General features: G+C 38.3%; 1 protein-coding gene across 2 annotated transcripts in view; it reads left to right on the top strand.

Moving 5' to 3' along the window:
* Nucleotides 1–5,619: 5,619 nt before the first annotated feature.
* The window catches only part of ENOX2 (ecto-NOX disulfide-thiol exchanger 2), a 300,984-nt gene continuing 285,152 nt past the window's right edge, over nt 5,620–21,451 (top strand). For both annotated transcript variants that reach the window (XM_012764733.3, XM_012764732.3), the window contains exons 1-2: nt 5,620–5,828; nt 7,118–7,176. The gene's annotated coding sequence lies outside the window, so the exon portion shown is untranslated. The remainder of the gene's footprint in view (nt 5,829–7,117; nt 7,177–21,451) is intronic.

Below are 21,451 nucleotides of genomic sequence, written 5' to 3'. Positions count from 1 at the left end.
AATCCTGCTCGTAGACAGAACCCTGAACATGGCCACAGACTGAGACTTAACCATGTTCAAAGCCCCAGTTCTAAACCTGGCCAGAGACTGGGTTCTTAAATCTGACCATGATAACCTCAAATCAAACCTACAACATATGTGCAAAAAATAAACAAACAAACAAACAAAAAAACAAAGGAAGATAGTAAAGATGTAAGAAAGAAAGAGAGGACCACAAAAGAACCATAAATGAAATAATAACATGGCAGTAGTAAGTTCTTATGTATTAATAATAACATTGAATGTGAATGGACTAAACTTTCCAATCAAAAGACACAGAGTGGCTGAATGGATAATAAAACAAGAGCCAACCATATATTGTCTGCACAAAAACATACTTCACTCATAAAGATGCATACACACTAAAAATAAAGGGATCAAAAAAGATATTCCCTGCACCATGCAAATGGAAACCAAAAAAGAGCAGAGGTAGCTATAGTTCTATCAGATAAAATAGATTTCAATACAAAAACTGTACAAAGAGACAAAGAAGGTCATTATATAATGATAAAGGAATCAATTCAGCAAGAGTATATAACAATTCTAAATGTATATGCACCCAACACATATCCTGTAGGATACAGAAAAAGCAGTAATAAGAGGAAAGCTTATAGCAGCACTGTAAAAAGAGACAAAGAAGATCATTACATAATGATAAACAGGTCAATTCAGCAAGAGGGTATAACAATTCTAAACATATATACACCCAATACTGGAGCACCCAGATATATAAAGCAAACATTATCAGAGCTAAAGAGAGAGACAGACCCCAATACAATAATCACTGGAGACTTCAACATTCCACTTTCGGCATTGAACACATCATCTAGATAGAAAATCAACAAAGAAACATTGCACTTAACCTGTACTATAGACCAAATGGACCTAATATTCTGTAAAATTTACAGAATGTTTCATTCAATAGCTGAAGAATATACATTCTTCTTCTCAGTTCATGAATAATTCTCAAGGATATACCACCTGTTAGGCCACAAAACAAGTCTAAAAAAATTTTTTTTAAATTGAAATCATACCAAGCATTTTCTTTGATAATAATTGAATAAAACTAGAAATCAATGACAGAAGAAACACTGGAAAATATACAAACATATGGAAATTAAACAATATGTTCCCAAATGACCATGGGTCAATAAAGAGATTAAGAAGGAAATTTAAAAAATTATCAAAACGAATGAAAATGAAAACACATTACATCAAAACCTATGGGATGCAGAAAAAGCAGTAATAAGAGGAAAGCTTATAGCAGTATGTGCCTGCATCAAAAAAGTAGAAAAGCTTCAAATAAACAACCTAATGATGTACTGCAAAGAACTAGAAAGAGCATACCAAAGACAAAATTAGTACAAGAAAAGAAACAATAAAGATCAGAGTGAGAATAAATAACAAACTAATTTTAAAAAAGATCAGAGTGATAATAAACAAAACTAAACAAAATACAAAAGATCAATGTAACAAAAAGTTGGTTCTTTGAACAGATAAACAAAATTGACACAACTTTAGCCAGACTAAGAAAAAAGAGAAAAACCCAAAATAAGTAGAATCAGAGATGAAAAAGGAGACATTACAACTGATGCTGCAGAAATCCAAAGGATCATTTGAGACTACTATGAGCAACTATATGCCAATAAACTATTTCCAACAAATTGGAAAACATAGAAGAAATGGACAAATTCCTAGATACATACAACCTACCAATATTGAACCAGGAAGAAATCCGAAACCTGAATAAACCAATAACAAGTAATGAGAAACAAGCAGTAATAAAAAGTTTCCCATCAAAGAAAAGCACAGGAACTAATGGCTTCACTGCCAAATTCTACCAAGCACTCAAAGAAGAATTAATACCAAGTCAACTTAAACTATTCCAAAAAACTGAGAAGGAGGGAATATTCCCAAACTCATTCCACAGGGCCTGTATCACCCTGATACCCAAACCAGAAAATGACACAACAAAAAAAATAAAACTATAGGCCAATATCTCTGATGAACATAGATGCAAAAATCCTAAACAAAGCAATAATAAGCCAAATTCAACAGCACATTAAAAACATTATTCATCATGATGAAGTGGGATTCATCCCAGGGATGCAAGGATGGTTCAGCACATGCGAATCAATCAGTGTGATACATCATATCAACAGAATGAGGGATAAAAGCCATATGATCTTTTCAACTGATGCTGAAAAAGCATTCAATAATATTCAACATCCTACATGGTAAAAAGTCTCAACAAACTGGATATAGAAGGAACTTACCTCAACATGATAAAAGGTATATATGACAGACCCACAGCTAGCTAGTATCATACTGAATGGGGAAAAACTGAAAGCCTTTTATCTAAGATCTGGAATAAGACAAAGATGCTCATTTTTACCATGGTTATTTGATATAGTACTGGAAGTTCTAGCTAGAGCAATCAGACAAGAGAAAAAACAAAGGGCATGCAAATTGGAAAGGAAGAAGTGAAATTATTCTTGTTTGTAGATGATATGAACTTATATCTAGAGAAACCTAAAGACTCCACAAAAATCTATTAGAACTGATAAACAAATTCAGTAAAGTGGCAGGATACAAAATCAACACACAAAAATCAGTAGCATTTCTATATGACAACAGTAAATAATCTGAAAAAGAAGCCAGGAAAGTAATTACAGTCAAAATAGCTACAAATAAAATAAAATGTCTAGTAATAAACTTAACCAAAGAAATGAAAGATATCTACAATGAAAACAATAAAATATAGATAAGAGAAATTGAAGAGGATATAAAAAATAGAAAAATACTCCATACTTGGGGATTGGAAGAATCAATATTGTTAAAATGTCCATACTAGCCAAAGCAATCTGCAGATACAAAGCAATCTCCATCAAAATATCAATGACGGCCGGGCGCTGTGGCTCACGCCTGTAATCCTAGCTCTTGGGAGGCCGAGGCGGGCGGATTGCTTAAGGTCAGGAGTTCAAAACCAGCCTGAGCAAGAGCGAGACCCCGTCTCTACTATAAATAGAAAGAAATTAATTGGCCAACTGATATATATATAAAAAATTAGCCGGGCATGGTGGCGCATGCCTGTAGTCCCAGCTACCCGGGAGGCTGAGGCAGAAGGATCGCTCGAGCCCAGGAGTTTGAGGTTGCTGTGAGCTAGGCTGACGCCACGGCACTCACTCTAGCCTGGGCAACAAAGTGAGACTCTGTCTCAAAAAAAAAAAAAAAAAACAAAAATATCAATGACATTCTTCACAGAAATAGAAAAAATAATCCTAAAATGTATATGGAACCACAAAAGCCCAGAATAGCCAAAGCCATCCTGAGCAAAAAGAACATAACTGGAGGAATTGCATTACTTGACTTCAAATTATAGTGCAGACCTATAGTAACCAAAACAGCACGGTGTAAAAATAGACATGTAGACCAATGGAACAGAACAGAGAACCCAGAAATAAATCCACACACCTATAGTGAAATTATCTTTGACAGAGGTGCCAAGAACATACAGTGGGGAATGGACAGTCTCTTCAGAGTCCAGAGTGCTAACCATTACACCATGCAACCGCCACAAGAATAGTCTCTTCAATTAATGGTGCTGAGTAAACTGGATATCCATATGCAGAAGAATGAAACTAGAGTATTATCTCTCATGATATACAAAAATCAAATTAAAATGGATTAAAGACTTAAATCCCAGACGTGAAATGATGAAACTACTAAAAGAAAACATTAGGGAAGTACTTCAGGACATCAGTCTGGGCAATAATTTCTTGAGTAATACACACAAAGCACAGGCAACCAAAGCAAAATTGGATAAACGGGATCACATCAAGCTAAAAAGCTTCTGTACAGCAAAAGAAACAATCAACAAAGGGAAGAGACAACCCACAGAATGGGAGAAAATATTTGGAAACTACTCATTTGACAAGAGTCTGATAATGAGAATGTATAAGGAGCTCCAATAACTTAATTGGAAAAAATCAAATAATCTGATTAAAAAATGGAAAAAGGATCTGAGTAGACATTTCTCGAAAAATGACATACAAATGGCCAATAGTTATATGAAAATATTCTCAACATCATCAGTCATCAGAGAAATGCAAATCAAAACTACAATGAGATATATCTCACCCCAGTTGAAATGGCTATTATCAAAAAGACAGGCAATAATAATAATGAATGCTGGCAAGAATATGGAGAAAGGGAAACCCTCGTACACTGTTGGTGGAAATGTAAATTAGTTTAACCATTATAGAGGACAGTATGAAAGCTCTTCAAAAAACTGAAAATAGAACTATCATATGACCCAGTAATCCTACTGCTGGGTATACATATCCAAAGGAATATATCAGAATATCAAAAAGATACTGCACTCCCATGTTTTTGGCAGTACTATTCATAAAAGTCAAGATTTGGAATTAACCTACGTGTCAATCAATGAGTGAATGGATAAAGAAATTGTGGGACATATACACAATAGAATGTTACATAGATACAAAAAAGAATGAAGTCCTGCCATTTGCAATAACATGGATGGAACTGAAGAACTTTATGTTAAGTAAGATAAGCCAAGCACAGAAAAACAAATCTCACATGTTCTCACTCATATGTGGGGGCTAAATATTAAAAACGATTGATTCCCTGGAGACAGAGAGTAGAATGATGGTTATTAGAGGCTGGGGAGGGTAGCGGGTGGGGAGGGGGGAGATACAGTGGGGATGGTTAAGGGGTACAAAAATATAGTTAGATAGTTAAATAGAATGAATAATGTTTGAGAGCACAACAAAATGACTATAATTAACAATAAGTTACAGTATACTTTAGAATAACTAAAAGAGTGGAATTGGCATTTTCCTAATACAAAGAAATGATAAATGTCTGAGGTGATGGATACCCCAATTACCCTGATTTGATTAATTCACATTGTATGCCTGTATCAAGACATCACATGTACCCTATAATGATATACAACTATTATGTATCCATAATAATTAAAAATTTAAATAATTTTTAAAAATTAAAAAAATAAATATGACCATGAAATAATCCACTGAACCTGGGATAGACTGAACCTCATCAATGGTCACTGATTTGACCCTTAACCTTACAGCCTGTAAGTGGTTACAGACTGAATCTTTAACTCTAGCCACAGGCTGAATTCCTTTCATCACAGACTGAGCCCATAAGCCTAACTACCAACCTGAGTTTTCAACCTGAAAATAAGTCTGATCCTCTCAAATGGCTAATGACTTATCTGTCAGACGGTGCACACCAGAACTACAACACCCAGAATATCGCCCTCAGTCTGAAATCATGGGGGGGGAGGGGGGAGGGGGGCGGCGCAGTGGGGGAAGGGAGGGGTAGTGATAATCAGAAGGGGAGGGAGAATTGTAGGTATGTAGGAAGAAGTGTCTCGACTCCATCTCCCACAATCCTCTGTTTTCGCTTGAGTCTCTCTGCCAATGCCAATATTGGCTCCCGCCAGGAAGAACAGCCTCCAGCGACCTCAAACTACATTTCCCATGAAGCCAAGGGGTTGGGCCGCCGGCATCCCTGGTGACCAATAACCAATAGGAGACCACTGTATGGGTGAGAGCCCAGCCTGGGAACAGAGTGCGGGCCTAGGCCGCCTAGTGCGAGGCGGGGAGTTCAGAAGACAGTTCCGCGGCATAGCGCGGCTTGGGGCGCTGTGAGGGCACTACGCGCCCTGGAGCTGCCGCGCCGTCCCGATTTTCCGCGGCTGTATAAGGAGTAGCGCTTCGGTAGCCGGGGAGCTGGAGGTCAGAGAGGCAGAAAGCCCAAGTGGCCGTGGCTGGGGACTGTGGGACTGATGGGGCCTAGGGAGGAGGGTGCTTCCGGGGCTGCTGTCCTCCGCGCCTAACTCCGCCCAGCTCCGCCTCTGCCGGGGAGGGGGTGTCGGACTGGGAGTGGGTGGGCTTCTGAGCTCTCCGCGCCAGTTTCTTAGAGCCTTGGGAGCGCGCTTTCCTTGCTCATTTTCTCTTCAATCCACGCGCTCTTTTTCCTCCACAACGCCGTCCCCCACCCCCATCCACAGCTTTGTGCCTCCCTCAGAGGCCCGAAGTTAGGGTTCGGGTCCAAGGTTTTACTGAGGCGGTGTCTGGACTCTCCTTGCTGCTTTCAGAAGTTGGGTGATCTCTTTCCTGTTTCCCCTCAATTTTCATTTCAGTTTTGGGCACACTCCCCTCCCTATACACACACTCCTCGTTTTCTCTGAGGTCATGGGAATGTGCTATGCCCGGGGAGTGACTTTTTGTCAACATTTTCTCTTCCTGCCTCTTTGATAGTGGGATAAAGATCGCCATCTCTTTACTGGCCCCTCAGCCACCCGCCCCTTCCCCAACCAGGTCGAGTGGAAAGGGTTTCCCCTCGATTTCTAGAAGGGGTGAGGAGCAGAAGAGAGATGGAATCTTGCTTTTGAGAAGAGTGTGTATAAGTTTCAGTGCAGGATTCTGCTGAGCGCTTTAGGGGTTTCCAGCAAAGATGGATAGCACTAATGTTGACATATTTAGGGGGCACACCAACTACGGAATAAAGTAGACCGTGTGAAACAGACTGTATTAATTATTGTATTTTGTATTATTACAAACGCGTGCAAAAACTTCTTAGGAGGGTTAGTGGTATATTGATGGGGTTGGGGATTAATCTGGGGAAGGTCATGTCTAACCCAGGAAGTGCTGAAGTCTTGAAACCCTCATCTGTCTTTCAGGCCAATCCTAGTAGGCTTTGTGAAAGAGGTGAATTTTAATTTGGGCTCCAAAAGAGTAAAGGGGATTTGAAGTGGGTGAAGAGGAGGGAGAAAATGCTTCCTTATACTGGTGTTGGGGTTCAAGAAGGGTAGAGAGAAGAAGGAGTACTGTGCAACAGGTGGGTTTGCCTGATTGTTGTACAAGTTGTCAGCAGGGATATACCGGGAAATAAATAGGGTTGAAAAGCTTGGGGTCATAATAACATTACACTTTGAAGCATCCACATAGTTTGGATATTTTTCTGTATCAAATAAAATTAAAGGCAAAAAATTAAGATCGGATGATTTTTCTTTTCATCCTAGGGTAACCTGATTTGAGATCAATCTTGGAGAACACAAAGAAGTGTGGTGGTATGTTCCAGGTGTGAGTTTAATTTAAATCCAAGAAGAAGCTTGTCTTACAGATGTTTTGTTTGTGGCTATTCTTAGCTACAGTCTATAGCTGTCAATTTTAAAGCTTAGTATCATAAATTCATTTCCTTAAGAAATGCATTCACTTTACTTGTACATTATATTATCTGAATTGTAGTCATCTCATTGGGTGACAGTAATGACTGCTATTTATTGAGCCTACATAATGTCCCAGGCATCATCATAAACACTTTGTTACATTACCTTAAGACTATTATGAAGTAGGTACTATTATTGCCATTTTATTTCTTGAAGAAAAAACTAAAACACAAAGAAATTAAACAAGCTATCTAAATTCATACAGATCATAAGGAGTTGAGTTGAGGTTTGGGTATATAGATTTCTGACTTCAAAGCTCATGCTCTTACCACCATGGTTTGCTGGTCCCAATGTTTATTTTTGTTCTTGACTTTCCAGTTGTGGTAAGGGGAGATTATTGAGAAGTATAGTTGATCATCCTGGCAGAAATCCAAATGATTTGCTTTGAATTTCTCTGTCTGAATGTGTCTGCTGTAAAGTAGCTGCCAAAACCAAATTAGCTTAACTGCTATTGCAACCATAGCTAATTGTGTCTGCCAAAACTATAGTCATTATGGCTATTTCTGAATTAGATGATTCTCTTTATAAAACATGTCATACCTGTAAGCAGTCTGGACCTGGACAGTACTTTGGATTTTATTTTATTTTAGCTTTTTAAAAAATTACCTGGAACACTAGCTCTCTTTCCTGACCTAAGCCCATATGAAGTGCTGGAGATACAACACAGTACAAAGTGTGAGCTTTCCCTGGGTCTAGTTGGGGAGCTAGATGCCCACAATTCTGAGGTAGTGGAGTGTGTAGTGTAACAGAGACAGGTACAAAGTGCTGTGGAGGGATAGAGGAAGGAGTGGCTAGCTGTAAGGGAGAGTCAAGGAGAAGGCCTCTATGAGGAGGTGACATGACAGATAGGTCTTGAAGGATAATGAGTTTTCCAGGTAGGAATAGTAGAGGGGAGGCATTCCAGATAGATGAGTCAGTCTGTGAAAGACATGTGGCTGTACAAGAGCAGGACATGTTCATTCAATGTGGAGGAATTCACCATGGCTGGAGTGCACATTGTTTGAAAAAGCAAGGTATAATGGTAGGAGAAGAGTCTGGAAAGATAGATTGAGACTGATTTGTGAGGAACCTTGACTGCAATGCTAAGAAATTGGGATGTGCCCCCATAAGCCAGTAGTTCTCAAAATGTAGGGCATCTGCCAGGGTGGTTACATTGTTTTCCCACAAATGTTTTTAATTTTACTAGTTACATATTCAAATGTATCTTATAAACGATAAAAGTGTATTAGGTCAACAAATCTAAAGTTACTGAGAATTTTACTTAGTAAAAATAGAAAACAAGCTAGTTTTAAGTAGATTTAAAGACCAATATTAGATAAATAATAGTATACATAGTGTATGAATATGGTAAAAACCACTAAGTAATGCTTAAATGACTGAAATTTGAGAAATGATGCTCATAAGCAATAAAAAACATAAAAATGTTTTAGAAGAAGAGTAAAATGATAAGATTTTTACTTTTGGACAATGACAGAGGGAAGGATGCAGCAGAGGTAGATATAACTGGTTAGGAGACTAGTATTCTGTTCTACACAGAGATGATAAAGACCCCAAAGTGGTGACATATGAGAAGAGGGAATAGATTTGGGACACATTTAGGAGACAGAATTAGTAGGACTTGGTAGATGTGAATATTATTATATCAATGTCACTAGAATTGTTTTAAAAGTCTGTATGCACCACTTGCCTGTTATCCTTTATATTCTATGATGAGTGTAATATTGGTAAAATGTGCTATGTTTATGCATTAAGGTAACAGTAGAGGCTGTTGTTATCATTCATGAGCGGATTAGAATTACACACAAGCATCCTTCTTACCCTACTGAGTGTCCTTAAGACCAGTGGCACATACATTCAAAGTGTTGGTAAGGAATATGAGTGTGGTCTTTGACCCATAGCCATCTGAGGAACTCCTCGGCTTTCAAGACTCAGCTCAAATATCAACACCTCTGTGAAGTCTTTCCAATACCTGTCCCACCTCACACCCACACACATATACATGAATGCACACACAAAACAATGTCAGGCCTGGACTTAACTCTCTCCTAGCCTGTACCATGCTATAGTATGTCAGTCTGTGGCTGCTTCTGTCTCCCCCCAGTAGACTGTGAGCTCCTTGAGGGCAGGGACCAGATTTCATTCATCTCTAGACCCATAGCATCCAGAACAACACTTGGCACATAGTAGACACCTAATAAATGGTTAAGATAAAAAGAATAGATCAACAGATTTGCATGAATATAACTCTGGACCTGGGTAGCACAGAGTGCCAAATGTTATGGAGAGACTAGCTGTTTGCTACATTTGCTATTTTTACTAAATAAAGCAGTAAATGGAAGTGCCCATAATTTTACTGGAGATTTTTTTTCCGTATTTTCCTCACTGTCCCCTGGTTATCTTACCTTTTCTTTGTCATCATTTACCCAGACAGTTTCTTAGGCCTGCCACTGTTTTGTTCCTCTTGGCAGAGTTCACATTGCTCCTGCTCTGATGCTTTGTGAGGAAACAACCCTCCCCTCTACCCACAAAGTCCAGTTGACTCCATCCATGACATCACTCTCAAATTCATTTCCTCCTACTCATAGATACTTCAAGTGGGGCTATAATTTGATACAGCCCATCTACAGAGCAATTTGTTAATATGTATCAGAAATTTTTAAAGTAGGCATAGCTTTTAACCTACCATTTCAACTTTTAGGGCTCTATGCTGAAGAAGTAATCATGTTGTTTCCAAAAATTTAACTCCAGGTTGTCTATCCCAGAGTTGTTTATAATAATATCAAACAAGAGAAAATAAATAATGTCTTAAATGTCCAATACTAAGGATTTGGATGAAATTAATTGTGGTATATTCATAGAATGGATTAGTAAGTATCCATGTAAGTTGATGTTACCAAAGAATATTTGATGATGTGAAAAATCATTTATGATATATTAAGAGAAAATTCAGGTCATAAAACTGACATACAGAGTGGCAGATCCCAGTTTAAATACATACACATACACATACATCTGTGTGTGTAGGTATATATAGGATAAATCCTATAATGTTAAATTAAAAATATTAATAGTGACTTGCTATAAATGATAATATTATTTATGACTTCTATTTTTAACCTTTTGCATATTTTTATTTTATAATCTTCTACAATGATGCATCTGTTGATTTTTAGAAAGCTATTTTAAAATATCTTCCCCACGTTCACCCATTACCATTGCCTTAATCTGGAGCACACTCCTACCCCATAACACACATGCATCACTTCTAGCATGGATTACTACTGCCTCCAGCCTCCCTCCCTTCCAATCCAGACTCCACCAGTGCTGATAAAATTATTTTTATAAGTTGCAAATCTTAAGCTATCTGGCCTCTATATAAAATAGTTCAAAGGCTGTCCATTGTCCTCAGGGTAATATTTAAATTTCTTAGACTGGCTGATTAAACCTTTGGAAATCAGCTCCCTGCTTTCCTCTCCAGCATCAGTTTTTCTTCTTATGATTTACTTTTTCTTGGGGTCTTAGGCCAGTGCTAGACACATAATAGGTGTTAGTAAGTGTTAGCCAAATGTTGATGTGGGTTGTGTGGATTAACTATTATGTGCCAAGCAATCTACTGGTATTTTACTTAATCTTTAATGCAAAAACATTAAATGCATACAATAGTTATTTTATAGATGAGAAAACTAATTTAAATAAATAAAAGTGAAAAGAAAAGCTATCATAATAAATAACACTTGTTTAAAGATAAAATTAAAACCCCCTGCTATAATGTAACTCTCTTTGTTCTCCTGCAATCTCTGACGGTCTTTGTCAGTAAGAATACAGACTTTGTACATTCCCTTGGGCAAGTTATATGTGACCACAGCATAACAAGGACATCCCCAGACTGACATGATCTCACAATGTCATGGTTCACACTGTACTAATGTACAGAAATCTTTCCTTTGTGTATCTAACACTTCGTGCAGGAGAGACGGAATAGTTTCAATTGCTGTTTTTCTTTCTATTTTGAAATTCTATGTCTTTGGGGATGGGAATGTCAGCAGAAAGCTACAGAAAACTGATAGAATTGAATGTACAAGAAACAATGTGTCTCATGGGAGCCAATGTCATTGGTTAATTTATTTTTTTAAATGTCATGTAGATGTATTTTCCAGCAATCTGTCCCCAGGGAAGACCTTGGTTGAATTCAACAGTTAATCCTATTTACAGAATGCAGCCCATGTGTGCACTATATTCTTGCATTGTTAAGTGATTTTAGACATATGTAGTGGATTACCATAACAACATATGTTTGAGTGTGTGTGGTATGTCTGATTTTCTCTCTAATAATGTATTGGTGGTCATACTGTCATTCAGGATCCTACAGTGTGGTCTTCCTTTCATTTTTCTTACAAGTAATATCCATTGTGCAAAAATGGATGACAGAAGTCCTAAGACAGAAGTCCTAAGCATGATTCATCTGAATAAATGATATTACTTTGTAAGGAATTGTCACTTTTAAATAATCCAGGAAAAAGGATCTACAGTTTTTATGCTTCACGATCAAATAAGTTGAATGTAGAAATTACAGATAGGGTTTGAATTCGTTTGATGAATTATTATAGGCTTACTATGTGAAAGTACTCCATTAAGCACTACACTAGATACTCATAAATACCCCTTTAATGCATTCCAGACAGAAAGAAAAGAGCGCACGCGCGCACAAGAGACAGCATACACAAGAGAAAGAGTATTCAGGAGCAAATGAAAGAAAGAGAAGATTTTAACAAGCAGGCCCATGATATAAACAAAAATTTATCCAGCTGAAAATTGGCATGTGTACCAGTGGGGATTTATTCTTTTTTTTTCCTCTGTGGAATATCTAAGCAAAAATGAGCCACCAGTTAGCTGATAAGCAAATGATCTACTTCTCTGTTTGCAAACAGTTTGAGAATAAGAACAGTGACTTTCTGTGCATCCAGCCCTGCACAGGCCTGCTGGTGATGTAGTGAGAGTTACGATTGTGTCAGCTTTTCCAGGGTTTTTGTCTCTGCTGCAGAGATTTGGCAGACACCTCAGACAAATTTTATGTCTCTTAAATCTTCCTCAAGCTAGGCTTGGCTCTTAGATTTATATGTACAAAAAATTAAAGTGTTTGCTAAGTTTGACATTTTTGAAGATCAAAACAGACTCAGTTTCTAAAAGAAAATCACCATATACCTCACTTTAGTCACAAAATGAGCTAATTGCTTTTTGCTATTTGTTTAAAACGGCCCGATATTTACTTCTCAGAAGTAGCTATGATCATATGTCTAAAGATTTATATTCCAGTCCTCAGTGTTGCTTCCTCTTTTTCTTGCCTACAAAATGTAAAGTTTTGCTGAAGTCTTAATTTTCCTTTTTTTGTTGTTACTGTTACATAGTATAAAACATTGTAGGATGGAAGGCATGTGAAATAAAAGTTTTTATTAACTCTGCTTTCCTCCCCTTTTTGGTGTTCTGTTTTTTGGTGGTCTTTTACCCACAAAATATGGCATAATAATGATAGGTGAGAAGCATTGGAGAACTTTCAGTGACACTCATTAACAAGGCTGGTCCAAATGCATCTGTAGGCAGAACACAAATGAAAGTGTGACATTAATTCAGAAGCACTGAGACACTGTATGGAGAATGTTACATAAACAATATTGCTTCAGTGGTGAGCTGTGAAAGATAAGGATGGGGAAATCCCCAGTAAGGGCCCTTCTCATCTGCTCCAGCTGCTCTTCTTTTTTAGCCAGCAGCAACTGCCAGTGAGAGTTTCCTGGGATGGAAACTGTCTCACAATAAGCCTCATAAGATGTCCTTCTGCCATTTCTTCTTCAGTCAAGTCCTCAAACACACTTCACTAGGATTACTTTGGTCATACTATTCTAATTTTCACTTTTCAAAGATGCTGATTTTGAATTCAAGGGGCACTTGATGATGTTCAAACTCATTCATTCAATAGATATTTGAGCACATATACAGGACCAGACCCTTTGCTAAGTGCTGGAAGTTTAATAATGAATTAGATGTAATCCCGGCCTGTCCTTAAAGAGCTTGCAGTCTAGTGGGAGAGATAAACACTCAAACCAATGACTATATTCCAATGTGGAAAAGGTGCTCAAAGAGAGAGGTATGTACAAGGTGCCCTGGAAACATGGTAAAAGGAATTACATTACTGCTGTGGGTGGGCAACTTAAGGTCAGAGTCTAACTGCTGAATCATAAACGGTAAGTGAGCATTGCCTAGACTCTAGGTGGACAAAGAGTTGGTGGGCCAGGGATTCCAGGTAGAGGGACCACCAACACATAAGTCAGTCACATGTATAAAACTGGATAGTTCAGAAAAAGGTAAGATATTGTGTGTGAACTACTGGGAGTGTGGGAAAGGGGGAAAGGATAAGAGTCTGGAAAGGCATCTTGTGGCCAGTTGGTTAAGGAAGTCTGTTTGCTAAGAAGCATGGCCATTGTGTTGTATCCAGGGATGAGTGAGCACAGGGTTTTAAATTGGGGAGTAACATGATTGGATTAGAGGATGGGCTTTATGCAGGAGGCAAAGGGACTGGAGGCAGAAAAAGTGTACTTTCTAATTTGGTAGTCTTTGAGAGGTCTTGTCCTAATCACCTGCCACTATTCAGCAATGTCATCTTTGTTGGGTTTTCTTTCGGTATAGAGATCACTTTGAGTAATTGTTTCCTTCACACACAGAACATACCTTCTTATACTCCTTCACATGTTACTTAGCTGAATATTCATTCTTTCCAACTCAAATCAGTGATCCCAGCAGTAATTGGGGTCTGATTATCATGGAGGAAATCAGCTCCATTTCAAAAACATTATATGAAGCTTATTTATTGCTTGCTGAATCAGCAGGGCTGAGGCAAGTGCTGGCCAGCTCCCCTGGGGGGATGGGGGAGGGAAAGGAACAGAGGCTAAAGAGATGTCAGAGAGTGGCTGTTTGAAAAATGGGCAGCATCCAGAATGCTAGAAATCCCTTAAGGCCATGTCCAGATAAGGGAAGTAGATATAAGGGCCAGAAGTAGTATATGAATATAAAACAAATGCATGTCAAAAGTACTACCTGTATCCCCCAAAATTGTATTATCTAGCCAATCAGTTTTAGATCATGTTCTTTTCCTGACTCAGATACTATAAATGGCTTCCCATTATCCATAGGATGAAGTCCAAACCCTTCAGCCTGGCAGTCAGTAGTACTGTCCTGCAATCTGGCTCCAACCTACCTTTCCAGTCTCTGTACTTTTCTGTTACAGAACTCTGATCTAGCCGGTTACCCTTTCAAACACTGCTTTAGCATTCCCTCACCTACATTGTCAGCCCTATCAGGTAAACACTATGTTTTTACCTCTTTGAATCTCCCAGAGTGTGTAGCATTCTGTCTTGCATATATTAGGCACCCAACGTATATCTTTGTTGCCATTACCCATCCTTCTGCCTTTCTTTCTAATGTCTCTTCTACCAGTGACCACATATCATCTCTACTGAAAATGGCAACTGAGACAGTAGGTAAAAGGGGTTGATGTTCAACAAGCTATCTTTTAAATTTTTAGTTTGAAATAATATATAGAAAAAAAATGCAAGAATCACTCTTTCGTACCATTCACTTAGATTCACCATTGTTTAATATTTTGCTGTATTTGCTTTATGCTTCTCTATATAAATATGGTTATTTTGTTCTGAAACATTTGAGATTGAATAAGCTGTACCCTTTACCCTTTCTCCTTTTTCTCAACCTTTTATTATGAAAATATTCAAATATTAAGAAAAGTTGAAAAAATTGTACAATGAATACCCAGATACCACCATTTAGGTTCTATTATAAACATTCTTTTATATTTGCTTTATCACCTGTCTGTCTATGCATCCTTTTATGCATTTTAAGTTGCTGACATCAGTACATTTTTTCTAAATTCTTCAGTATGCAAATCATTTTAACTAGATGAAAAGTATTTTGTGCTCTGAAATCAACCAAATCATCCAGTTATATCTGCTAGTCTACCTGTGTGTCTTAGATCTGTTTGGCCATGGGATGTCTCTTTGGTTAACTTTCGGATGCCCCTCTATTTCACCTAGTGCAGTGCCAGGCACACATTCCACACATACCACTTGATGCTGATGAGCAGAGATAGAGCTAGAGAAATTGAAGAAACATAATAAAACTATAATAGAATAAACTGGAGGAGGAAGGGAGAAGGTAGTGTATGCAAAGAGGGCTGCAGATAAATGGGAGAGAGAGAAGCCAGGGCTTGAAGAATTGGGGGAAGAAGGATGCCTTAGCCCACCTGGTACTTCCAGCAGTATTTCCACCTGCTACTACTTATCTCTCTCCTTAGAAGGATAGGTTCCAGGAAACTAGGGAGACTTGCTGCTTAGCAGAGCACATGACAGGTTTCTTTGCTACTACTTAGGAAACATCAATTAATCTATTCATGTTTCTTCATGAATATGCTAATCTGCCATAAGATGCTGCTTAGTTTTGAAGAATGTAGGTGGGCCACTGAAAACCTCTTTCAAACTATATCTGTGCCACAGCCAAAGAGGACTTGAGTTCAATGAATCCTAGCTTCCTTTTGGTTTATAATTTTTCCTTTCTTGTGTTGCTTATGAATGCAAGGATTCCTCTAATCTGTACTTATTGAGTAGTCATTTTGTGCCAAGTATTGTGCTAGATGCTATCACATCACTGACACTTTCTGACAACCTGACGAGGTAGGTACTATTTCTTTTCCCATTTGCCACCCAAGAAAACTTGAGAATCAGCATGATTAAACATCTTGTCCATAAGCCAGAATTCAAGAAATTCAGGTCTGTCTGACTCTAGGGCTGAGTAGTCCTAACCATTATATCACATAGTCATATGTAGTTTTTTCAAAAAGTCAATCCAATATAAATGTAAGGAAGTTTCTGTTCACTGTATTGACTCAGCATTTGATTTATTGACTAAGCAAGTCCAACTGAATCATTGGATGAAGGATGTATGCCTTTAATCATTAGAATGTTGATATGGTTGTGGATTCAGATTGCTTACGTTCAAACCCCAGTCCCATCACTTACCAGTCAGATGCTGTAAGAAAGTCGCTTAACATCAGTAAGTCTCAGTTTCCTTGCCTATAAAGTGAGGATTAAAATGCCTGTGATATAGCTATATCGAGAGGACTGATTATGAAAATTATGTGAAGTATCATGAAGTATCATCTGGCATGCAGTAGGTGCTCAGCATATTCTAGATTACTGTCATTACTTCCTTCTTCCTTTTATTGGACCTGACTACTCACCTATAGCTTTTACTTGAGGAAAACAAACTGTTCCTGAAACATTTTTTTGATGAGAGAAATTCTGAAAGAGAATATTAGGTTGATTATTCCCGAGGCTGAACAAGGACAGTTTCCAACTCCTATGTGAAGCATATTTCAAAGTAAGGTAGAAACATGAACACTCAGGAGAGTTAGGGTGGTCCATCTCTCTGCTTCATGGAGATCAGGGCCAAACCATGACTTTGTCTATTTTGTCCCCATACTACATTTCACAACTGGCATAGACTATTAGACCTGGGATATTGGCAATCCCAGCCCAGCCATTTCAAGGCAAGCAAGCTGAAGCTAAGAGAATAGAAGTGACTTGACTAAAGTCAGAAAGTGAAAAAAATCAGGAGAAATCAATTTTCCCGCCTCCTTATCCAGTGTTCATTCTGTGTTTCCTTTGTGTTCTCTCAGGAAGGTAAAACCAAGCCTTGACGTGTGCTCTTTGCAAGAGATTGAACTGATTGGACTCTCAGGGTCTGGTGCAAGTTTGATTGATTCAGAAAACATGAATTTGTATTCTGGTTCAAATAAATTCACTAGTTGTTATTGCTTTCAAACTGTTAACCTTTCTATTTTGTTTGGAATTTAGCAAATTAGTGTTGTTTCTCTCCATTTAGGTTCACAGTTTGGTTCAAGTTCTTGGTTCTTTGAAATCTTCCACTGGGATTTTTGTTTTTGACAAAAATACTGAGAATCCAAGGTGGCAAATGAGGGAATTCGTTTGAAAAGATCAGTCAGGCTTGGTGACGGCTGCTGAGGAGGAGCTTGGGTGCTTCAGGGAACCATTAGTGCTTACATTCTGGAGCCTTAAATCAGGATAATGGAAACATTGCAATGGTTTTTGGTGTGTGTGTTTGTTTTTATCAGCATGCTCTGATGCTTTCGTTTTCATTCTTGTTAATCTGGGTTGAAACTGCTGCCTCCCACCTCATTCCCTTTTGGGACACTCTGTCAGTCATATTCTTGATAAGATCCTCATTTTTTGACTGTGGGAAAGAAGCTAACAAAAAACCATCTCTCCTGTCCTTTTTCCTTTACTTTGAATGGCCCTTCTGAGGATCTTGGGGAATATGAATTTCAAGCTTAAATTTGCGGAGGAGTTTAGTTGCAATGCCCAAAGGCAGAACAGCCTGATTCTGAAATACAGCCTTTGTTCCTTTCTTACCAATGTGGTTTTAAAAGTCTCAGGCAAGCCTCCTTTGCCAAACCTGAAATTGAACTGACACCTTTCTCAGTGTCCAGCCATGCTGCAGGTGAGGCTAAGGGTTGCAGTGATGAGGCCTCTGGAGAATTGCATCCCACATGCCTGATTTTTCCACATACCAGAGGAATGTGAGTTCTAGTGCTAGGGCTGCCAGTACCTTTTCAAGCTCTCGACTGTTTACCTAAGCAGTTGAAAGGCTAGGATTGCAGCTGTAGTGGTAAAGGGGCCATTCCTAATACCACAAAAGGCAAGCAAGCACTTTATAGAAGGTGAGATTTTGGATGATCTCAGCAATTATGTTTCTGATTAAAAAGAAAATTCTCACTTTAGATTCATTCTCTTCCCCTCCCTTTCCCTCTCTTCCCTTCTCCCCTCTCCTCCTCTCTCTTCCTCTCTCTTCCTCCCTCCTCCTCTCTCCTCCCTTCCCTCTCTTCTCCTCTCTTCTCCCCTTCCCCTTTTTAATAGCTTGCTTGCTGTTAGCTCCAGTCACCTAACCCTTTGTGTTTCATATTATCCATTTTTCCCATTGATGTAACATGAATTTTGGATATATATTTTACTGGCACTTTCAGTAGTAGCAATAACATTCAAAGGGGAAATTAGAAAAAAGTTTTCTTTCTTCTCACAAGAAGTATGCTGGGTACCATTTGAAGACACAGATGGCATTGGAGGGGGCCAAGGGGAGCTGACATCTAATATTTCTGCTGTAGCCCCCACCTTTTTTTTTGCCTCTTCAGATTTGGCCCATGTGGACAAACATACACTTGGGTAACCACCATACAGATGGAAATCAGGACATGTGGGATTTGGCCGAACCAAAGGTCCCCAAACATTGCCTGGATCATTTAGTGCCCCAGGTGTGGCTACCCCAGGACTTCATGTGCTAAAATTGTGTCTAAGCTTAAGCCAGCTGGTCACTGTATATATAGTATCAAGGCAGCTTGGAGCCTCATAAAGCATGACTTTGGATTTTTACCTTGTGGATTTAGATTTAGCTAATCAACTCGAATCCTTCCCCACACGCTGGGCAATGTGGATATACCAGGCAAATAGAATGATTTAGCAAAAGGAGATGCTCATTGTCAAGTAGTTTGCATCCTAGATGGTACATGAGACCATATGTAGAAAAATGGACTGAATTTTCAGAAAAGAAAGAGGGAATGAGAGGGCTTAAGTCTCTTTAATAAACTTTTAATGTATTATTTTAAAATTTTTCTTTTCAAAAAATTTCTCCTCTGTGGAATTTTAAGAGCAAATAGTGATTCCTTCCAATGTTAAAATTTGAAGAAATGAACAATGTTTTGTGAAATTGTATTCATCCATTATTTTTATTTGCCTTATGTGATAGAGGTGTCTCACTTCATTTAGGCAATATTTGTTTCAGTGTGTAGTAATAATAATCCCATATAACTATGTAGCCCTTTACTATTTACAAAAGGATTTTCGTATCCATTACCTCATTAGCTCTTCACAGCAATCCTGTGAAGCAGTCAGGTTAGGTACTATTATCTCCAGTTAATAAATAAGGAAACTTAGGCTCAGAGAAGTTAAGTGACTTCTTCAGAGTCACACAGCTAGAACGTTATAGATTTGGAAACTGAACCCAGGTTTCCTGATACCTATCCCTAGTGCTCCTTCAATTGTATCATGCTTCCTTCCTAAGAAACTATCTCCTTTTTGTTCCTACTCATGATTAATTTTAAAATTAGTCTAAAAATGTACTTTAGCAGATGAGTAAAACTGAAGCACTTACAGGTAAAGTGCCTTCTTAAGATCACCTATCAAGTGGGTCCTGCATATAGCTCTTGGCTTTTCACCTTGATTTTAACTGAACTATTTTAGACATAGATTTGCTTTTCAGTGTTAAATATATGCACAAAAGTTGTGTGATCCACTGATTATAGGTGTGAAAGCTACACTTGGGGAATGGGACTAGGGATAAAAAGTTGGCTTAAAATAATTAGCTTCTTGCCTTTTTGTTAAGCGATGTCATGTTCAATAGAATTTAATTTCTTTATACTTCCTTTGCTTCCAATATAATTCTTTAGGGAAAATTAGCAAATATTCCTTCTGAATGTTGATTTCTCAGGAACAAGGGTAGCTAGAGGAAAGAGAAAGTGGAGGGGTGACTTTTCATATCCTATAAGAGTGGGCAAGCATTATTTTGTTTGGAGCTGCGAGCTAAGATTTCTTCTAAGGCATGCAAATCGTAAAGTTCTGATTTGTCAACTGCATGCTGTTTCTTTAGGCACTGATGTATGAAATCCCGAAGAATTCTCCGATGAACATACTGCTAATTGCTTCTCCACCTGCTCTCCAACCTCCTCCACCCCACCCCCTCCACTCCCAATTCAGCCTATAAGTGTCCGTCATTGGAGATGGATGGTGACACATGCAGTAATAGCAATTCATAAAAGCCAGTTCCAGCCCTTGTCTTCAAGGCTCCTGGATTTTCCACTGCCTGCTTTTGTGTAAGTGAAGTGGATGGAAGTGCTACTGGCATCAGAATCCACCTCCCTTTGCTCCGTTGCTAAAGCTCAGTTGCTCGGCTGGAGCTGAGCTAAACAGAAGCATCGGATCTGAGCTGAATTGTGGCTGTTTTTTTTCCCCTCAATGGGGGGGTGGGTTAGGGATAGTGTGTAGTGGGGGTTTGAGGTGCTTTGGCTTTTCTTTTTGTGGAGAGAAGAGGGTAAGGAGAGAATAACTCACGATAGGATACAACGTGAAACAGTTCCCTGAAGAGTGTCACAATGTTCCTGGTACAATATACAGGTACAGTATGTTTATTTTTTCTGAAATTTCCTTTTTGTTTCAAAGTGCATTTCTCTTTCTTATTTTGCCTTCAGTTCAACTCTGCTGAAGGAAAAGTAAGGTTCTAATGAGCTAAATAAAATAGCCGCATAAAACCTGCCTGCCCCCAGCTATAATGTTTGTAGCAGATTGCTGTGTAAAATCTGGGTTTTCTGTTAAATTGGTAGTGGTAGTCCTGATCCCTTAATTGTGCACGCTTCTCTGCTGTATTCTTGTATTGAATTTCCGAAGTCTGATGTCTGCAACTGGTAGTATGTGACATAGCCTAGAGTATTTGCACAGAAGACACAGTGCTTTGGAAGCAAAAAGCAATTTCTAAACACTTAGTATGTTATGTTTCTCTTGAGTTTATTAACTCCTGTATTTGTTAATTGGTAGTATAGATTTGGGATATAGTTAAGAGTAAGGAAACTTCAAATAGAAAGTATTCTAGAACACGTGTGTTTGGTAAATTTATTTTTATTTCATTATTGAACTTAGGTTGATGAACATTATATATTATTGTTGTTTGTTTATTCTCCTGATAGAAAAAAAGTGCTGGGAACAGCAAGGCTAAAAATACCAGCCCCAAACCATCTGTATCGTAAAGTATCATTGGATCAAAAGTGTTTCTTAAGTATTCTCTTAAGCTTTCAGAAACATATTGGTCCATAATAATGAAGAACTTGAGACTCTGATCAGGTATTAGTGAATGTTGTTTGAAAGGCTTCTTATACACAATTAGACAGAAAAGATCCTTGCAAATGAAAAAAAACCCGAGAAAGTTTTACTTTCTTGCTGAACGAAA

The sequence above is a fragment of the Microcebus murinus genome, chromosome X (genome assembly GCF_040939455.1).
Source record: "Microcebus murinus isolate Inina chromosome X, M.murinus_Inina_mat1.0, whole genome shotgun sequence".
In the NCBI taxonomy this organism is placed as follows: Eukaryota; Metazoa; Chordata; class Mammalia; order Primates; family Cheirogaleidae; genus Microcebus; species Microcebus murinus.
The sequence above is the reverse complement of the archived record's forward strand: the minus strand, read 5'-3'. Positions and strand labels throughout refer to the sequence as shown.